Source organism: Emydura macquarii, unplaced genomic scaffold (assembly GCF_026122565.2).
Source record: "Emydura macquarii macquarii isolate MOO-44397 ecotype Brisbane River unplaced genomic scaffold, CSIRO-AGI_Emac_v2 contig_1253, whole genome shotgun sequence".
NCBI lineage: Eukaryota > Metazoa > Chordata > Testudines > Chelidae > Emydura > Emydura macquarii.
This window is the reverse complement of record NW_027131390.1, coordinates 69,546,881-69,566,735: the sequence shown is the minus strand read 5'-3', so window position 1 is coordinate 69,566,735 and position 19,855 is coordinate 69,546,881.

Below are 19,855 nucleotides of genomic sequence, written 5' to 3'. Positions count from 1 at the left end.
TATAAAAAGACATGCCAGTCCCTAGTCTTCTCAAACTGGGCACTCAAAATTAGTTGAGACTTTGACAATTTTGTCTCTAATAGCAGTACCTCAGTTCCTCATGGTCATACTATCTCACCTCAAAAGGCTGTTGTGAAGATAAATTATTTATTAATAAATTAATAACACAAGAACCAATGGATATAAACTGGCCATCAGGAAGTTTAGACTTAGAATTAGACGAAGGTTTCTAACCATCAGAGGAGTGAAGTTTTGGAACACACTTCCAAGGAAAGCAGTCAGGGGCAAGAAATCTAGCTGGCTTCAAGAATGACCTTGATGAGTTTATGGAGGGGATGGTATGGGATAGCCTAATTTGGCAATTGACTGATATTTGACTACTAGTGGTAAATATGCTCAATGGCCTGTGATGGAATGTTAGATGGGGTGGTTCTGAGTTCCTACAGAGAATTATTTCTGGGTGTCTGGCTGGTGAGTCTTGCCAACATGCTCAGGTTTTAGCTCATCATCGTATTTGGGGTCGGGAAGGAATTTCCCCCCAAGGGCAGATAGGCATAGGCCCTGGGGTTTTTTCGCCTTCCTCTGGAGCATTGGGCATGGGTCATTTGCTGGTGGATTCTCTGTACCTTGAAGTCTTTAAATCATTATTTGAGGACTTCAGTAACTCAGTCTTAGGTTGGAGGTCTATTACAGGAGTTGGTTGGGTGAAGTTCTGTGGCCTGCGTTGTGCAGGAGGTCAGACTAAATGATCATAATGGACCCTTCTGACCTTATAGACTATGAGTCTATGCGTGTTTCCAAAGAACTAAGATATGATGATGACAGCACTATAGAAAAGCCCATAAAAAAATCGATAATTCTGCATTCAGCATAGGACTAGGATGGTGTATAGTAAATAATGCCTGGGCCACACATTAAATGATGAGGCTAAAAATAAATATTAAATAATTACCTATTCAATGAACACCATCAATCTATGCACTGAATTAGGGAAGGAGTGTGTAGCAAAAATGGTAGGTGATCATGTATGAAATAATTTATCATAATGCATATGCACAGGGAGTCCAAATTAAGATTAGTTCTGGTATTTTCTACATTTTGAATGTTTGATTTTGCAACCTTCATGTTCATTTTACATAGTTGTTTTAAATTTTGCATAATTCATGCTAGATACCACTGCAAACATACCTTTTGGTGAAATCAAGTAGATAGTGCTTACACACACAAGTATGCGAATGTGCGTGTGCACACAGAGGGAGAGAAAAAAGAAAAAGGTACGTAACTAATGGGAGAATATTTCCTGTGAGGTCTGGCACAATTTCAATATTATTCATGAGAAACATTATATTGGAAAGATCCTCTTTTCAATTACTAAATCCACGATACCATTTCATATTAATAATCTTAAAAGGAGACTTTTCTCTCTCTATTCTGAAAATCAAATCGCAAGTAACAATATCTGGAAATACCATGAGACAGGGACAGGATTATAGAATTATACAACAACAGGAAGGCAGTAAGGAAGGGGTGCATTTGAAGGGTTTGTAATTAGACATTTGTCAAATTAATGCGAAGATCCTGAGCAAAAGTGTCACAAGACCTGGCCTCATTATTTCCTTTATTTTTTTATAAGCTCTTACAAAATATTCTACCTATGGTACCATCCAATAGTATTGTTCAGGGGCTCATCATTTTGGGACGATGGGGAAAGCAGCAAATGCTAATGCAACATTAAATTAATATAATGTGTTGTGCACTGATAAAATCTTGTTCTTGGTATCCCAAAAATAACTTCAGGAATAAAGTCATTGCTTACAACTTGTGGGATAGGGATCATCAGCCTTTATCCTAAGACACACTTGCAGTGGAATTAATGGGAAAAGGTATGCCGTGATTAATATTTAAATGCAGCTAATTAAATTAAATGGAATAGCAAATTACATGCAATTGTAAACCTTATGTTTTGACCTCTTGCTTTATAACAAAACCAGCTGATGATAGCTAAGTGGAAAACATTTGTTTTTTAATTATACTACAGCAGGGAATATATTATTGTTCTAGGGCTTTTTTTGTCTATTCAAATTATAGTATAAAATCCTAAACAGAATACAAGTGAGAAGGAAGTACCACTCTTTTTGCTTACTTTAAGGCTATGTCTACCCTACCACTTATGTTGGTATAACTTAGTCGTTCAGGGATGTGAAAAGTTATACCGACCAAAGCGCTGGTGTGGGCAGCACTATGTCAGTGAGAGACCTTCTCCCACTGACATAGCTATTGCTATCATTTAGGGTGGATTAATTAAGTCGACAGAAGAGCTCTCTGCTGTCAGCTTAGAGCAGCTACATTCCGGGGTTAAGAATAGGTCCTGACTCTCCACATCACCAAATGACCCAGTCCCCTCTCCGCATCCTCCTCCAACTCGACCGCCTCATTCACGACTTCTTCATCAGGGTTAAGTCCAGCATCTGTTGTCTCCGGGCCTTTGGAGGTATCCACGGGTCTCTTGGCAGTGGAGGTGGGATTGCTGTTGAGGATGGCTTCTAGCTCCTTACAGAAGTGGCAAGTCTTTGGCTCTACACCAGAGCAATGGTTTGACTCCCTAGCCTTTTGGTGCTAGAGTTCCTTGACTTTCACATGGCACTGTAGTGTGTCCCATTCATAGCCCTTTTCCACCATGGCATGACAAATCAGACCATAAGAATCATAGTTCCTTTGACTGAAGTGGAATGGGGACTTCACAGCCTCCTCTCCCCAAATACTGATCAGATCCAGAAGCTCCGGTGTGCTCCAAGCAGGAGAGCATTTGATGTGTGGAGCTGCCATGGTCAGCTACGAAGATGTGATGTGATCTCTCCACACCAACCAAGCAGGAAGTGGAATTTCAGTAATTCCCAGGACTTTAAAGGGGGAGGGACAGATGACTGCAGGATAGGGGAGTTCAAACTGATGGCCAGAGCGGTCAGGCTGGGCATTGTAGGACACTTCCTGGAGGCAATTTACCACAACATAATTAGGCGCAGTTTCTACACTGACACTTTGTCGCTAAAAGTTTGGTGTAAAAAGCTCTATGCCTTTTGTTGAAGTGGTTTTATTTTGTCGCAAAATCAGGGCAGTTGGGTTGGTGGTGGGGAGGAGGGATTGTAGTGTGTACCCCATCACCGTTTTGGTTGACAAAAGTCTGTAGTGTAGACCAGTCCTTTGTGAAAGAAAGGTTTGTGAAAGCATTCACCTGATTCAGGAAAGCTTACTGGGGAAGGAGGGTTCCCAATGAGTTACAACCCTACTGAAATCCAGCAGATGTATTATTACATGGTCTGATATCTCAAACCTATAACATTATGGCTACAGGCAAGACATCCTATCTAGCCATGCAGGAAAACAAGTCAATCATCAACAGGGAACTGAGTGCTGCTAGCTAGAATGATTTACAGAGGTAACAATGTTGGAGGAAATGTAGCCTAAAATTATAGAACTTTTATTTTCTATGAATATTTTACAGTGCCTAGCACAATGAACCCTTGAGCTGTTTGAGGCAGATAGGTGATAGTGCAAAATAATAAACATATTTATGTTTCTATACAATTTATAACCTGGCTAAAGAATAAGCTCTTTAGAAGAGGGTAGGGAATATCTCACTGAAGAGTTAACCTATGCAGATGGTTCCAACTAAAATGTAAGTTGGCTCATCTGGTGACCATTTAAAAAAATGATAAATATTGAGCTGAGTCCTGCCTTCAAATACATGCATCACTCCTGTACCTTGCCTGCATTAGGAAAACATGTTTGCATTTTTCTTTACAAGTGCATTTGGTGGGTTGCAGCAAGCTGGCTAGGCATTCATTAAGGTTAGTTGTATTATCACTTTGCTATTGAATTATGTGAATGGATTCTTTTTCACTTATTTAATAGAAAAAATATAGTATGAATGCAAGTACGTGAAAGCAGATTTGCTCATTAGGTGCCATGGTCGAACATATGGGTTGACAATGATGCCCAATACATAATTTCTTGCAAACCAGCTATTATTGGAACTGGTAAATATCAGTTTATTTGTCAGTTTTACTTTCTCCCCCCATTTGGCTGCCATTATGAGTCCAATCACATAGCAGTAACTTGTCAACCACACGAATATGGACCCAGACATATACTGAGTACCCATCTGTCAGCCTGACATGGCATCTTAGAAGGTATGCAGCCTGACAGAGGCCCATATCTGAGACATTACAGAGGAATTGTCAAGGATCATCCAGCCTTCTGACTACTATCCCATCAATGTGGGCACTAATGATACTGCAAGGTCTGACCTTGAACAGTTCTGAAATTACTACAGGGCTCTAGGAGCTGGGGGCACAGGTGGTGTTCTCTTTGATCCTTCCAGTCTAGGATGGGGGCCTAGGCAGAGAGAGATGCAAGGTGAATGCCTGGCTGTGAAAATGCTGTCACCAGGATGACTTTGGCTTCCTTGACCATAGGGATAGGGTCCCCACCTATTGAGGAAGAGCATATTTGGATACAAACTGGTGAACCTAGTGAGGAGGGCTTTAAACTAGGTTTGATGTGGGCAGGTGACAAAAGTTCAGAGGTAATTCAAAAACATGGAGACTTGGGAAAAGAGTCAGAATTTGGGAGGAGCATGAACTATTATAGCAGGGATAAGGCAGAGACAAGAGAACAAAAGGGGGAAATCAAATCAGTAGCTTAGATGTCTGTATACTAATGCGGGAAATATGGGGAATAACAGAAAGAACTAGAAGTGCTCATTAATAAACATAACTATGATATAGGTGGCACCACGCAGACTTGGTGGGATAATATGCATGACTGGAATATTGGTATAGAAGGGTACAGATTGCTCAGGAAGGACAGGCAGGGAAGAAAAGGAGAAGGTGTTGCCTTATATATAAAAAATACATTTGGACAGTGGTTGAGTGGGAAATAGGAGATAACTACTTGAAAGTCTCTGGGTAAAGATAAAAGAGGGTAAAAAGCAAGGGTGATGTCATGGTAGGAGTCTACTACAGACCATCTAACCTGGAAGAAGAAGTGAATGAGGCTATTTATAAACAACTAATAAAATCATCCAAAGCACATGACTTGATGGTGATGGGGGATTTCAGCTACCCACATATCTGTTGGGAAAATAACACAGCAGGGCACAGATTATCCTACAAGTTCTTGGAATGTATTGGAAACAATTTTTTATTTCAGAAAGTGAAGAAAGCTACTAAGGGAGAGGCTGTTCTAGATTTGATTTTGACAAATAGGGAGGAACTGGTTGAGAATTTGGAAGTGGAAGGCAGATTGGGTGAAAGTGACCGTAACACGATAGAGTTTGTGATTCTAAAAAATTGTAGGAGGGAAAACAGCAGAATAAAGATAATAGATTTCAAGAAGATAGACTATAGCAAATTCAGGGAGTTGGTAGTTAAGATCTAATGGGAAGCAAGTCTAAGGAGAAAAACAAGAGAGTTGGCAGTTTTTCAGAGAGACAGTATTAAGGGCACGAGAACAAACTATCCCACTGTGTAAGAAAAATAGAAAGTATCTTTGCTATCCTGATCTTCAATGATCTGAAACTGAAAAAAGAGTCATACAAAAAGTGGAAAGTAGGTCAAATTACAAAGGATGAATACAAACAAATAACACAAGTATGAAGTGACAACATTAGAAAGGCCAAGGCACAAAACGAGATTAAACTAGCTAGAGGCATAAAGGGTAACAAGAAAACATTCTACAAATACATGAGAAGCAAAAGAAACCATTTCAAAGCATCAAACTGCACTGATTAAAAAATGTTACCTACCAAGTGAAAGCCTTCGAGAGTAGAAAGAGAAGACCGCTTTTTGAGATATCAGTTGCAGCACTAGCTGCCCCAGAAGAGGCAAGGAGGGCTCACCTCCTTCCACATCATTCAGCAGAGCTGACCCAGTGTGGCCTGGAGAATATGCTGCACCCTCTTGAGTAGTACAGCAACCAGCATGCTCCTTCTCCACCATGCTACTAGGAGCAAAATGTCTCCTTCAGGCATAATATTTCCCAGAGCTCTTGAGGCAGTGATGCACATGGGCTAATACCTTAAACAGCATGCTGAGCCCTAAGTACATAATATTTAGTGAAGCACATCATCTCTGGAAAACTGCCATTGCAGGGAACACAGCAAGCAGAACAAGATAGTGCATTGTTCTTTTGTCTTGTTTATAATATATATATATATATATATATATATATTTAATTGCACTGTAAGCAAACAAAGAAGAAAATAAAATTAAACAAATTACACGAGTAAATGGAATCGACTCATCGTTTTGACACCAGGTACAGAACCAATATCTCTTTTAACAAATAGAGCGAGTCTGTCAGAATGCTACTATTGTCCTTTATATGCCTACTCAATACACTGGTGTGATAAAAAAAATTCTTTATAGCTACACATATGTATTTTATGTCCTCTACCAACAGTTTCATTGCTTGTACCATTAAAAAACTTGGGGCCCAGCCTTAATCTCACTGAAAAGACTAGTTCCACTGTCAGTAAAATCAGTGTAAATCCAAAGTAACATTTACTCCCTTACCAGGCGCAGAGCTGGCTTTGCATTATTTCCACACCATCTAAGTCCACGTGGTAGTATTGGACCTGACCAGGGAAGACTTGTAGCTTGCAAAATCCCATAGGGGACAGCCCCTATAGCTCCTGAACAAGGAAAACGCAAGTCTTTTGGTCTCAGTAGAGTTACATCAGAGATACATCTGCACAACTGTGAGCAACATATGGTCCAAAGATAGTGACTTCAATGAGAGCAGGATATGGCTTGAAACTTTAAAACAATGTTTTTAATTAAAATCTTTCCTGTAACTCAAAAATATTAAAGAGGATCAACCAAGGCTTTCAGAGAGATGCATCATTACTAGATCATATTTAACGAGGGAATTTTCCTAAGCAACTGAGTGATTATCCATTGAGATTAATTTGACTACATGAATGTGTGTGTTTTAGATTTCTCTTTTTAAAACTTTAATAGTTTTTAATGTAATAATTTCAAATTAAACAGTAGACTACACTTAATCCTTCGAAAGCAAAGGAATAAACCCTCTCTATTATCCCCAAGTGTTTGGGTTGCTAAATCTCCACAATTAGTTTTGAAGTAACAGACAAATCTGAAGAGAAAACATTTGGCAAATACTTGCATTTTAGGCACAATTCAGTTCCGATTGGAACGAATGGCAAAATACCTATTGGCTTCAATGACAGCAAGACTGGGTATGTATACACAGCAACCCCCCCCACCCTTCCCTTGGTCGTGACTCTGAGAGCTCAGGCCAACTGACGTAGGCTTACACTGCAGAGCTAAAAATAGCAGTATAGACATTCCCACTCAGCCTGGAGCTTGGGCTCTGAAACCTGGTGAGATGGGAGGGTCTCAGAGCCTGGGTTCCAGCCCAAGCCCCACCAACTACACTGCTATTTGTTGCCCCCTAGCCCCACAAGCCCAAGTCAGTTGACCCAGACTCTGAGAATCACCACTACATTTTTGTTTTTGCTGTGTAGATGTACCCACCGTGGAAGAAAACAACAACAACAACAACAACAATACTGTATAGACTTTTGCAATATTGAATCTAAATAAAGTAAGCTTTTATTTGACCCAAATGTAAAATTATATTTAATTTATATTTATAATTTAATATATATTTAATTTTACATATATCAACCCAGGAAATTCACCATGGAATCACCAGTCCAGCCAGAAATTCCATTCACCCACATGATGAAAAAATGAAAAAACCTAGAACCAGACCTACACTTCTTGTAAATTGGCATCTCTCCATTGACTTCAATGGAGACATTACACCAGATGAGTATCTGGCTCTTAGAATTTTGCATGGCTACTTATAGAGAAATTCACCTACAGAACAGAGGCCTACTATATTTTCCCTTTCACATTCCCAGAGCACGATTACTCAGGCTTTAGGAGTGTGTAGTTCACTTCCTGCATAGTGAGAATTACACTTAGCTTACTTGCTTTTGCAGAGCCTGACCTTTACTTTTTCTCGAAAAATAGCAGGGACTGTTGGAGGGTAAGTAGATTTTGACAAATTAGCTACTTGAGTCCTGGTGTGAGAACTAGATTTTAGGATGTTATAGTCTTTAAGTCACCTTATTTGTTACTTTTTTTACTGCCATGAAATAAACAGTGGCTTGGGGTTTGGATTCTCTTGCCAAGGCTGCTTTTACTCTGCTAGGCAGGTCCTCAGCATGGCAGAGAATACAGGCAGCACAATAGTGACATAAAGCTGGTACAATAATATCATATGGAGCCAACCCACCAAAAAGAAGGCCTTGAATGCTTTGCAGTGTGGTTCCCTGTGCCAGGTTGAAAGTCATGGAGACCATGGGTATTTGATTCTTCTTACATGTTGAACTCTTTTCCCATCTTAGATGAAGATTGACCAGCTGGAGCTGGTCAGATTTTTTTTTCTTTCTAGAAAATATCGACTTTTTATCAGACAACAACTCCCGCCAATTTTTTGTCCATAAAATAATTTTTTTCCAGTTTTGTTAACTTTTGGACCAAAAAAATGTCAGTTTCCAGCCAATAAATTTTGACAAAAAAATAAAGGAAACAGACACTTTTCACAAAAAAAATTCATTTTGACCAATAGTCAATTCTCCACAGAAAAAAGTAATTCTCCACAGAAAAAAGTTTCAATGGAAATTGTTGACCAGCTCTTTACCCAAATTATATTGATTTGAGGGTATGAGAAAGGGATGAGAGAGGCAGTAAAGTGCTGGATGGGGCTCCCAACAGCCCCATGTTAAATCTGTAGCACCATCAAATTGAAAGAAAGTTGATGGAGTTCACCCTATTGGCCTAGAACGGGGCACTGCTCAGCATAGTAGAGGTTCAAAACAGGTATCCAAAAATGTTTTTAAAAGCCCTGACACAGAGACAACTAAATGAGCAGACAAGGAAAACACTTTTCACATCTAGGAGCACATACACACACCTTGTACGACTGTGATGAGAAAATAACATATTTAAACTTTCTATCTAGCTAATAAATCTTAAAATGCCCTAATTTTTTGTTTAGGAAGATGCCTTGAGCAAGGCCTGTGTGGTTCATAAGGAAGAATGTTTAAAGTTTTCTTAAATTCCCTAGTCTGCTGATTTGCAATAAGCTTTATGACTTGGTCCTATTTCAAAGCATTACTTACATTCACCCAATCAGGGAACAGAAACAATTCCATGTGACTTGTGACCAGTAACTAATGAATATGATTCAAATTTTGAATATTAATTTATAGAACTAACAAAAATAAGGGTCAAGTACACTTAAACAACAACAGAATTAAAAGAAAGTCATGATCTGCTTGTAGACACCCAGAGGCAGAAACTACATTTGTGGAATGAGTTATTTGCTGCAAAGAATTGCTCTGCTCTTTGTAATGAGTAAGCAGTTGCTTGCCACAAGGAGCACTCTCACTCCTCTGGGTTTCCTGTTGCCCTGCTTAAGACTGTTACAGTGCAGCAAGCTATACTTCCAGACCTGTCATTGACGGAACCTTTGACACACTGAAAATATGTATTTGATATTGAGAGCAACCTTACAGTATCTTTCAAATTTCAGCTGACATCTCCAGAAGCATCAGTTATCTTTGTCATGGAAAATACTTTCCAAAGAAGACACTCTTTAGTTGTAGGAAAAGGCAAAAAGACGAGTCAGGAGTGATCCAGGAGCAGAATATAAACATGATTACAACAAGGAGTTCATAACTGATGGAGGGGCTTTCCCAGTAGGTTAGATTCTAAACTTCAGAAAACTAGTTAAAAATATTCAAAAAAAATACTGAACAAAAACCACTGATATGCATGACTACAAAAGTACGACTCTTCCACTACCATATCTTATTTAAATAAGCATAGACAATTTTATGGTTCATTGACTCATGTATTGTCATCTTTGTGCTATTGGCTCTCATTTGTAGTGCCAGATCATAATACATCGATACAGTGCAAGCTTTGTTAGTTGTTGTTTCATTGCTTGGGTGATGTACAGACTGGGAGCTAAAAGTGCTAAAGAAATCTCCTAGTCTCTGGTCCATAAGAATAGCACAAGTGTCAGAAACTAAAGAAAGCATGTGTTTGTTACAATGAGGGGGGGGAGAGTGATATAAAGAGAATAAGCCATTGATTTCAAGCTCAAGAATTATTCATTAGCATGTTAGTACTGTGTGTTAGCTTTTCTACACCTGATGTGCAACCATATACTATCAGCCTAAGTGAGTTTTAATTTAGATTAAATTAAACTAACCTAAATAATTATACAAAGAAGAACAAAAGTAAAGGATCCAAGAGAAAGAACAGTGCGCATCTCTCGTACAGCAAATTGCACCAGCTCTGCTTCACAAAATGGCAGCAGCTTTGCTGACTGCAGAGTACTAGAAATGTAAAGGTGTAGTACACAGAAAACAAAACTAGATCTACATGTACAACATGGTGCCTAAAACTGCTACGCCTAGTAGCCATTTCTTTTATCAAATGGACATCACTTTCAATTCATGATAATATTTGGCATTTCTGTAGTGCTTTTACCTTCAAAGCATTTTACAATTAAAATATTTATGAAATGAAAGTCTGTACTTTTCACCTGCTGGAAGCAGTGCCTGGAAACTTGATGTTTGGCCCAGTGAGGTGATTGCTACAGGCTTTTCAGGCGATTTGACTGTGGATGCTCAGTGAGAGATGGAATTTGCTGTTCTCTTAGCAAACAAAACAGACTCCGCCTTAGGATGTGTCAGATGGGTCTCCAGTATATCATTGATGCATTTCCTTTCACATCCTCTTGTGCAGTCTTGCAGTCTCTCTCTCTCTTCCTCCTTTTTTTTTTACCTGCCCAAGTTTGGCTGATAGTATTGAAAGAAACAAACCTCTCTTCGCACTCTGGCTAGATTTCTTCTTGTTCCCAGCATATGCCACCTATGGGGTAAAATCCTGACCCTATTTAGATTGTAAGCTTTTGGAGGCAGGGACCATTTCTTACTCTATATTTGTACAGTGCCTAGCACAATAGGTCTCCGCTCTTGGGTGGCCCCCAGGCACTACCACAATAAGCGTAATAATAATAATATTGAAGTCCATGGGTGTTCTGCCATGGACTTCAATGAGGCCAGGATTTCACTCCTACTATTTAAAAATAGATAAGCCCTCTTTCCTGCCTCATTACACAACAATTTCAGGACACTTCTGCCCCATATTACTCTGTTTCTCTCTCCCCTGTTCCTCCCAGTAGAGGAGAGAATGTGCCTAAATTATTTCTCAGAATTAGTACACGCTAGTGGATTAGACATGGATAAAGAGTTGTAGCTGTGTTTGAGTTTCAATATTTTATACAATACCACTGGATCATTTTATTTTGGTTTAATTTCTTTTTCTTGTTGTCATGTATTTTGTCACAGTTTATGTTTATTTTTTGGTTCTCTTAGCTTCATAATACTTCAGTTCAAATGAAAAATTTACAATAACACTGAAAACATTCTCTAATGCTTAAAGTTCATTATACATTTAAACTTTTCTTACACCTTTGCCTTAAGGACCAAGCAATTATCTCTGTAACGTGTCTCATTTCCATTGAACTGAAGGACAAGATGTTCTAGTCCTCTTTCTAACCTTCTGCCACTATACCTTGAAGGATTTACCTTGTTTCCACTGTATTTAGGAACTTAAAAGTCAGCTATGCACATAGTATTGCAAGGATTTAGGTATTTTCACCCTTTGAGTTTGTAGTAAAAAAGAAGCCAAAATGACAGTTCAGATATAGAAATTCTGTTGACTGTCTCTTTTAGCTAAACGTAGTGCTTCTAGAACCTATTTCTTAACAAATAGAACTCAGATAAGCATGGTCAACACTAGTGAACTTAACAGTTCAATGCTGTAACAAGATTGGCTGACTGGACTGCAGATAGCAAAGAGCAAAACTGAAACTGACCTGGTAGTATTGGTTGATCACAGGTTGACTATGAGTTGTCAATATTATATGGACTTGAAAAAAAAGCTAATGCAATCATAGGATGCACCAGGAAAGGTATTTGCAGTAGAGATATGGAAGCATTATTACCATTATACAAGGCACTGATGAGACCTAATCTGGAATACTTTGGCCTCCCATGTTTAAGAAAAATTAATTCAGACTGATACAGGTGCGGAGAAGGGCTACTAGGATGATCAGAAGAATGGAGAACCTACCTTACGAGAGGAGACTTGAGGAGCTTGGCTTGTTTAGCCTAAGAAAATGAAAGATGAGGGGAGATCTGATGTATTTATGGAGGACAATCATAGGGATGAAAACCAGGGAGGAAGAGGAATTATTTAAGTTAAGGGCCAAGGCTGGCACAAGAACAAATGGATATAAACTGGTCATCAATAAGTTTACGCTTGAAATTAGATGAAGGTTTCTAAGCATCAGAGAACAGCCTTCCAAGGGGAGTAATGGGGCAAAAATCCTAAACTGTTTTAAGACTGAGCTTGCTAAATTTATGGAGGGGATGGTATGATCAGATTTCCTACAATGGAATATGACCCATTTGCGACTGTTATTAGCAAATATCCCCAATGTCTGAGTTGGGACACTAGATGAGGAGGGTTCTGTGTTGCTATAGAGAATTCTTAATGTAAACAATTTATTCATTCTATCATGCATTTATCATTGTATTATGTGATGTTATGGTCAATTTATATACTATTTCATATATAATCAATGTATGTTAAATAGCTTTAAATTATAGGATTATAGAGGTATAGGATTGATAAGTATTTAGGAGTGATGAGTCTGTATTAGGTATATATATATATATAAAGCATGGCTGAAATGCAAAGCGTATAGACTGAGACCGATAAGATTGTAGCTTAGCCATATAAACCCATAGACTTAAAAATGCTTAACTTGAGTGAGTGACGTAGGAATAATCTTATACCCATAAATCACAAGGTTACTGCATAGGATGTGCCAATAGGTGAGGTGAGGGAAAAATGGATTGCAATAAACTGCAAATGTATTGTCTGAAACCATGAGACACCTGATTGTAACATTTTTAAATGTCTGTCCTGACCGCAGGATACATGTCATGCATAAGGTGTTAGGCATAGTCAGAATTCACAATATAAAAGAGGGTTCTCTGGTTGGGTAAGAGTGGAAAGACCCAAAGGATGACTCCACAGGAAACCCCAGCAGGAACCATCCCTCTAGCAATGGTCATCTATTGAGTGGTCCATCAGATCCTAGAGTATCATTGAGGATGTGAGTATGACTAGTTATAATTATTGCATAGGTTTGTATAGGATTTCTATATGCACAGGTAATTGTAACTTTACTCATTGCTTTAATTAAACCTGTAGTACAGATAATTCTTTGCACTTGTGGTTGTGTCTGTAGTTATTATCCCGGGACTTCATGTGTTCCTAGGGCCTCCAAATTTGAGAAAAGCTCCGGAGTCAATTTCACTCTGTTGAGCTTGAAACTGTAGTAACCAGAGCTGAAGCCATGGTGGTGTAATACAACATCACTAAATTCACTTTCAATAAAATAAAAGGCTACATTTCCCAGGTATATATTGTATAAAAATCTATTAACATTTTCTGCTTCTTTTATAAATGTTTCTTCTATTTAAACTATTAAATATCATTTAATCTGTAATATTTCTTTTCAGCCACTTTGCTTACTTAGCTCTAAATTGGTTTACTCAGACTGTGTATCCTCTTTTGAATTTATCTACCTTCCATTGCACCTGACATCATGGCTTCCTAAAACTGATCACTCAATTGTACAATAAAAAATGGTGATTTATTATTATAGCTTCAAGACAGAGCTATTTGGTCATAAATTAAGGGGTAATCTGTCTTTTGCAGTATGCTTTTGGTTATATGTTAGGCACATTTTGTTATATTTTATAGCAAGGTCCCTAACCCCAAAAAAGAGAAAGAAAAGGAGAATACCCTGAGGATTTGTTAAAGCCATAGATATATTCCTTCTGAACACTTTCTGCCTTCAATGGTCCTGTTAAGATTTTCACATTCTGCATATTCATCACATTTTTATCATGGGTTTATTTGCATTTTTTAAAATGTATTTTGGTGCCCTTTTGAAAACGTTATATCCTTTGTTTCTCAAGGGATGCGAGGCATGAGTTCCTAGGAAAGCATGAGGTGGTTACTGATCCATTCCTTTTTTGCTTGGTAGTCTTCTTTGTCTCTTCTCCATACTTCTGAAATGGCAGTGCTAGGACATTCAGGTTTTCCAAGGAGGTGATATTTAAATAAAACTCAACTCTCTCTTTTTTACTACTTTACATTCAATAGAAAGGTAGAAGCAACTGCATATGTTTGTTTAGGGTAAAACTTCGATGATCACAATTAATGTCATCTTAAGAATTAACCATCTGTTAAACATTCTACCACTTAAGATGTCAGAAATCTTCCTCAAAGATATTGATGTTTTGTTTAACTATCTCCTAAGAAAATGGAAAAGGCTCTCTTTACATTTTTTAACCCACCAAATGAAGTCAGTGGAAAGACTGCAATTGACATCAATGGACTTTGGACAGAGCTCTACCTAAGAGTCCTAATAACTGATATATACAAATTTGTCTTCAAATTCAATCTCCAAATAACTTTTGAATGGCAACTATCACCTCCAGCCCAAAGTAATACTCTTCTCAAATTGAGTGACAATGAATAGTCAGGGAATATGGATACTGGTTGCCAAAATACTAAGAATCAACCAACCAAACTGAATAAATCATTTGAGACCATTTTTTAAACCTCCTTATAATTTGAATTCTGCTATCATGTGATGTAAAATATGGCTAGACTGTTTTCAAGATGCGCTAATTGATTATTGAAAAACTACTAACAGTAGCATCATTTAAATCACCCTCTGTACCAGATAACTGGAGGGTAGCTAATGTAATGCCAATTTTTTAAAAAGGCTCCAGAGACAATCCTGGCAATTTATAGGCTAGTAAGCCTAACTTCAGAACCAGGCAAATTGGTTGAAACTATAGCAAAGAATAGAATTCTCAGACACATAGATGAACATGATATGTTGGGGAAGATTCAACACAGCTTTTGCAAAGAGAAATGCCTCACCAATCTATCAGAATTCTCTGAGGGTATCAACAAGCATGTGGACAAGGTTGATCCAGTTGATGAAGTGTACTTGGATTTTCAGAAAGCCTTTGACAAGGTCCCTCACAAAAAGCTCTTAAGCAAAGTAAGTAAGTCATGGGATAAGAGGGAAGGTCCTTTCCTGGATCAAAGGGTTAAAAGATAGGAAACAAAGGGCAGGAATAAATTATCAGTTTTCACAGTGGAAAGAACAGGGTCACCCAAGGATTTGTACTTGGGCCTGTGCTGTTCAACATATTCATAAATGTGAAAAGGGAATGAACAGCGAGGTGGCAAAGTTTGCAGATGATACAAAATTACTCAAGATAGTTAAGTCCAAAGCTAACTGTGAAGAGTTAGAAAGGGCTCTCACAAAACTGGGTGACTGGACAACAAAATGGTAGATGAAATTAGTGTTGATAAGTGCAAAGTAATGCACACTGGAAACAATAATCCCAACGACATATGCAAATGATGGGGTCTAAATTAACTGTTATCACTCAAGAAAGCGATCCTGGATTCATTGTGGATAGTTCTGAAAACATTTGCTCAGTGTGCAGTGGCAGTCAAAAAAGCTAACAGAATGTTAGGAACCATTAGGAATGGGATAGATAATAAGACAGAAAATATAACGCCGCTATATAAATCCATGGTATAAATCCCACACCTTGAATACTGTGCGTGGTTCTGGTCACCCTACCTCAAAAAAAGGCATGTTAGAATTGGGAAAGGGACAGAGAAGGGAAGCAAATATGATTAGGGGTATGGCAAAGCTTCTATACAAGGAGTGTTTGAAAAGACTGGGCCTGTTTAGCTTAGAAAAGATACAATTAAGGGAGGATATGATAGAGGTCCATAAAATCATAAATGGTGTGGAGAAAGTGAATAGGGAAGTGTTATACACCCTGCACATAAAACAAGGTCCAGGGATTGCCCAAATAAATTAATAGGCAGCACATTTAAAACAAACAAAAGGCAAAACTTCCTACATCCATCAATGGCTATTAACCAAGATGGTCAGGATGCAACCCCATGCTCCAGGTGTCCTTAAACTTCTGACTGACAGAGCCTGGGACCAGACAACAGGAGATGGTTTACTCAATAATTGCCTTGTTCTGTTCAATCCCTCTAAAACACCTGGCAGTGGCCACTGTCAAAAGGCAGGATACTGGGCTAGATGGACCATTCGTCTGACCCAGTATGTCTATGCTTATGTTTTCAAGATGTGCTGATAGCCTCATAAAGCCCTTCTAGTTACCACAGAGATCATTTCATCTATCATGCACTCAGATACAGAAGCAGATTCAGCTAAAGCTCTGCTATCTGGTAGTGACCAAAATGTGCAAAACCTTTCCCACCTTCTGCAAGCATCAATCTATTGGGAAGGAACTAGCTATTAGATGCAGCTCTTATGTGTGGCCTCTACAAACCGCCACTGGTTCAGTGCTCCCTCAGACCTCTAGCCCATCGGTGGCTACTACATTCAAAATGGGAAGGCTCCAATAGAGTTGTGTGTGCATTCTCCTCATTTGCGTCATCTGAATACAGTGACAAGATGATCATTTAATTCAACTATTTCTCACCATGTTCTCTTGGAAACCTTTATAAGTTAGAGGTTCCATATAAATAGCTGTATATAATATATTTAGCTGCTATTGTTCAGTTTTGTGCACTTATGCCTTGTGTTGCTTCTGTTGCAAGATTTTTCCTCAAAGCTTGTTAAAGACTTCTTAGGTATGATTGATTGTTTGTTCCTTTTACAAAAGAAAGTGAATAAACTTTTATTCATAGAAAAAGAAAACAATCACAACATAACTAACAGGACTGTGTATAGGGAATATTTGTGTTTTGAGTTACGTGCAATGCAGTAAGTCTTTTGTTGGATCATGTAAATAGCTCTCCCCCCGTAACCATTAAATTCTAAAATAATATACCTGGCTTGACTTTCTGTCAATTTTCAAAATTAGAGGCCCAATGTGACTTTTCAGAATGAATATAGATTGCAGGTTGCTAATTTAAAGCATTCAGTACTCCTTGCTGTTAGGAACTTTGAAGGAAATTAGTCTCTGATTGAAAATTTTACACTAAGAATTTGGCTTTTATCCCAAACGTCTTTGCAAACTAACCAGTTGTCTGAGCCATTTCAGAGCATGATGTTCTTTTTATTGCTAGATATGCAGCCATAAAAATGTCACCATCTGAGTGTATATAAGCAATACATAAGGCATATTATTCGGCTGTCATAGTTGCATGCTTTAGGTGCATGTAAATAATGATGGGCAAACCTCAAAAGATTCAGAGGCTCATACTTGCCAAAGCTTATATGAATTAACCACACCTACACCAGTGGTGTGTTCCCAACTCCTTCTTGCGCTAGTTCAATGAGAGCTAGGACAAGCATACGTACATGAGCTGAGAATCACATCTCTAGTTTGTAGTACAGACGTAGCCTAAGTTTTCTCCACCAGGCCTTCCTAGTTGATACAACACTTCAGCCTCCTTCACTCCTGTTGCCTGTGTGGCTTCTTACTACTGTCTGGTGGCTTTCCTCTCTTCAGGATTTCCAACCACCTTTGGTACTGAGCATTAAGAAGGTGCCTGCTCTCCCTCAGTCAGCTCATCGTTAGAAAATGATTAGAGCCCTGGAAAATTTCATGCAGTAGAGGATTCCGCCATGTCTGAGTTATCTGTGCTCAGCTAGCATTTTAGTTTTTCAAACAATGGGAAAATTACTGTCTATTTTTTCATTCTCTCACAATTCAAAAATAGCTGAATAGATTTTGCTAAAGCTTTATAAACACATGCATGAATATAAATAAAAATTAAACTATTACCTTTGAGAGAAATTCAAGCCTGGAAAATTTTACTCCAAAAGTACTTTTTAGAAAGCTATGAACAGAAAGCAGTGGATTAGGATGAAATCCCTGATGGAACCTCAATAGGAACACCAGCTAATAAACAAACGTTATAATGGTATAACCAACTGCACAGCGTAAAAAAAGATATGTGTTTATAGTTTGTCCAGCCAGATGAATGATCCTATTTAATTTTAAATGATCCAAACACCAAAGCTGTTTCTGAATTGTTAAGCAACTCTGATTATGTCTCTGCTGCTTATTACCATGTAAATGAATTACAAAAATAACACTGAAATTTAATACAACATGAAATAGATTAGCAGTGAAATGCACAATTGTTCTATTGACTTGTTTTCAGCAACACTTCCTCAGTGTTTAAAAATAAATGTATAACAATGCTGATTGCAGTATTAACCAATTTTCTAAAATAATGTAACGCTTTGTTATGTGATTGTGTAGAAGGAACCGGGCATTTATCATCATCTCGAGCACACTCTAGTATGGCGAATATTTAAATGGAGTTAATATACATATTTGTGTGTTTATATTTTAATATATAATATGTAAAGCCAGAAAAAGTAAGGCTCATTAAATGTACTAGCAGCTGTAATACATAATGATCAGAGGGGAGCAGATGCTGTCTGCCCCCACAAATATTCCACAGACAGACTGAAGTGATGCAATATTTAATTCCTGTGTTCTGCTTTAAGTTCCATTAACAAAGTAAATGCACCATTTGAAATGATCCTGTAATATTCTCCTCTTATCTCTTATTATAAAAACATTAAGCCTTTGTAGAGAGTCAGCTTATATTTTTACAGTGCAGAGCAAATGAGCCTACACATGCCTCCGGTATCCCATAAATTGACTATATAAAACCTTTAAAGGTTGAAACCGGGTGTTTAAATATGAAAGAATTATATGCAACAATATCAGTTAGATATATTCACTCTAAGACATAAAATGCTCTAAAAATAATGTTTTGTAACCTCTGCTTTATGCTGCTAGATACTTTTCAAAGCTATCTGCACAGTCACTGCTTGTAAGTGTTGTGTAACTATTTTGATTTAAAAGAGGGGGATCACTGTTTTATATTTAAAAAACCCTTTAAGCAACATTCATGATGCATCAGTTCACTTAATTTCAGTCAAAAATTTATATTCAGAAAGTGTCTGTTTAATTATTACTGTATGAACCCTACCAAAACAGCATAAATGGAATTGATCTCACCATTCTTTAGAACAGCTTAACTGATTACCTGGCTGAACTCTATGAATATTGGAGAGAAAGTGGGCATCTGAACTCTTACATACACTTCTCCAGTGTCAAATTTTCTCATGACTATTTCATTAGCTATAGTAGTAAAAAAGGATCATTTTGTGACATTCCAAAGTGCAATCCAGACCAGTGAGAGGTTGTGTCCCCCCTGCCCTGCAACCATGGGTGCCTTACAATGCCTTGCTGTAGTTGTTCCCACCTGGGTCGCTCACACACAGCCTTTCAACATGCAAGCCTCACCCTGAGTGAGTGTCTGTGTGTAATTGCAACCTGCCAGCCACAGATGAGTTACATTCTAGCTTTTACCAGCCTTGGTTATACTTCGAGGTGATCCAGAAAACCCTCCCTGTCTGGATTTCCCCCCAAAATGTATGTTCTGTACTGTCCAGCCCTCTCCTGGACATTCCAGAGATATTAGGTCTGGTGTCCCTTTAAGGGAACAATACACAACAACTTGCCACCTTAAATGGAGTTACCCATACAATTTAACTTAAATACACTGGATTAGATTCAATTACAGAATAAAACAAGTTTATTTAACTACAAAAGAATTAGATT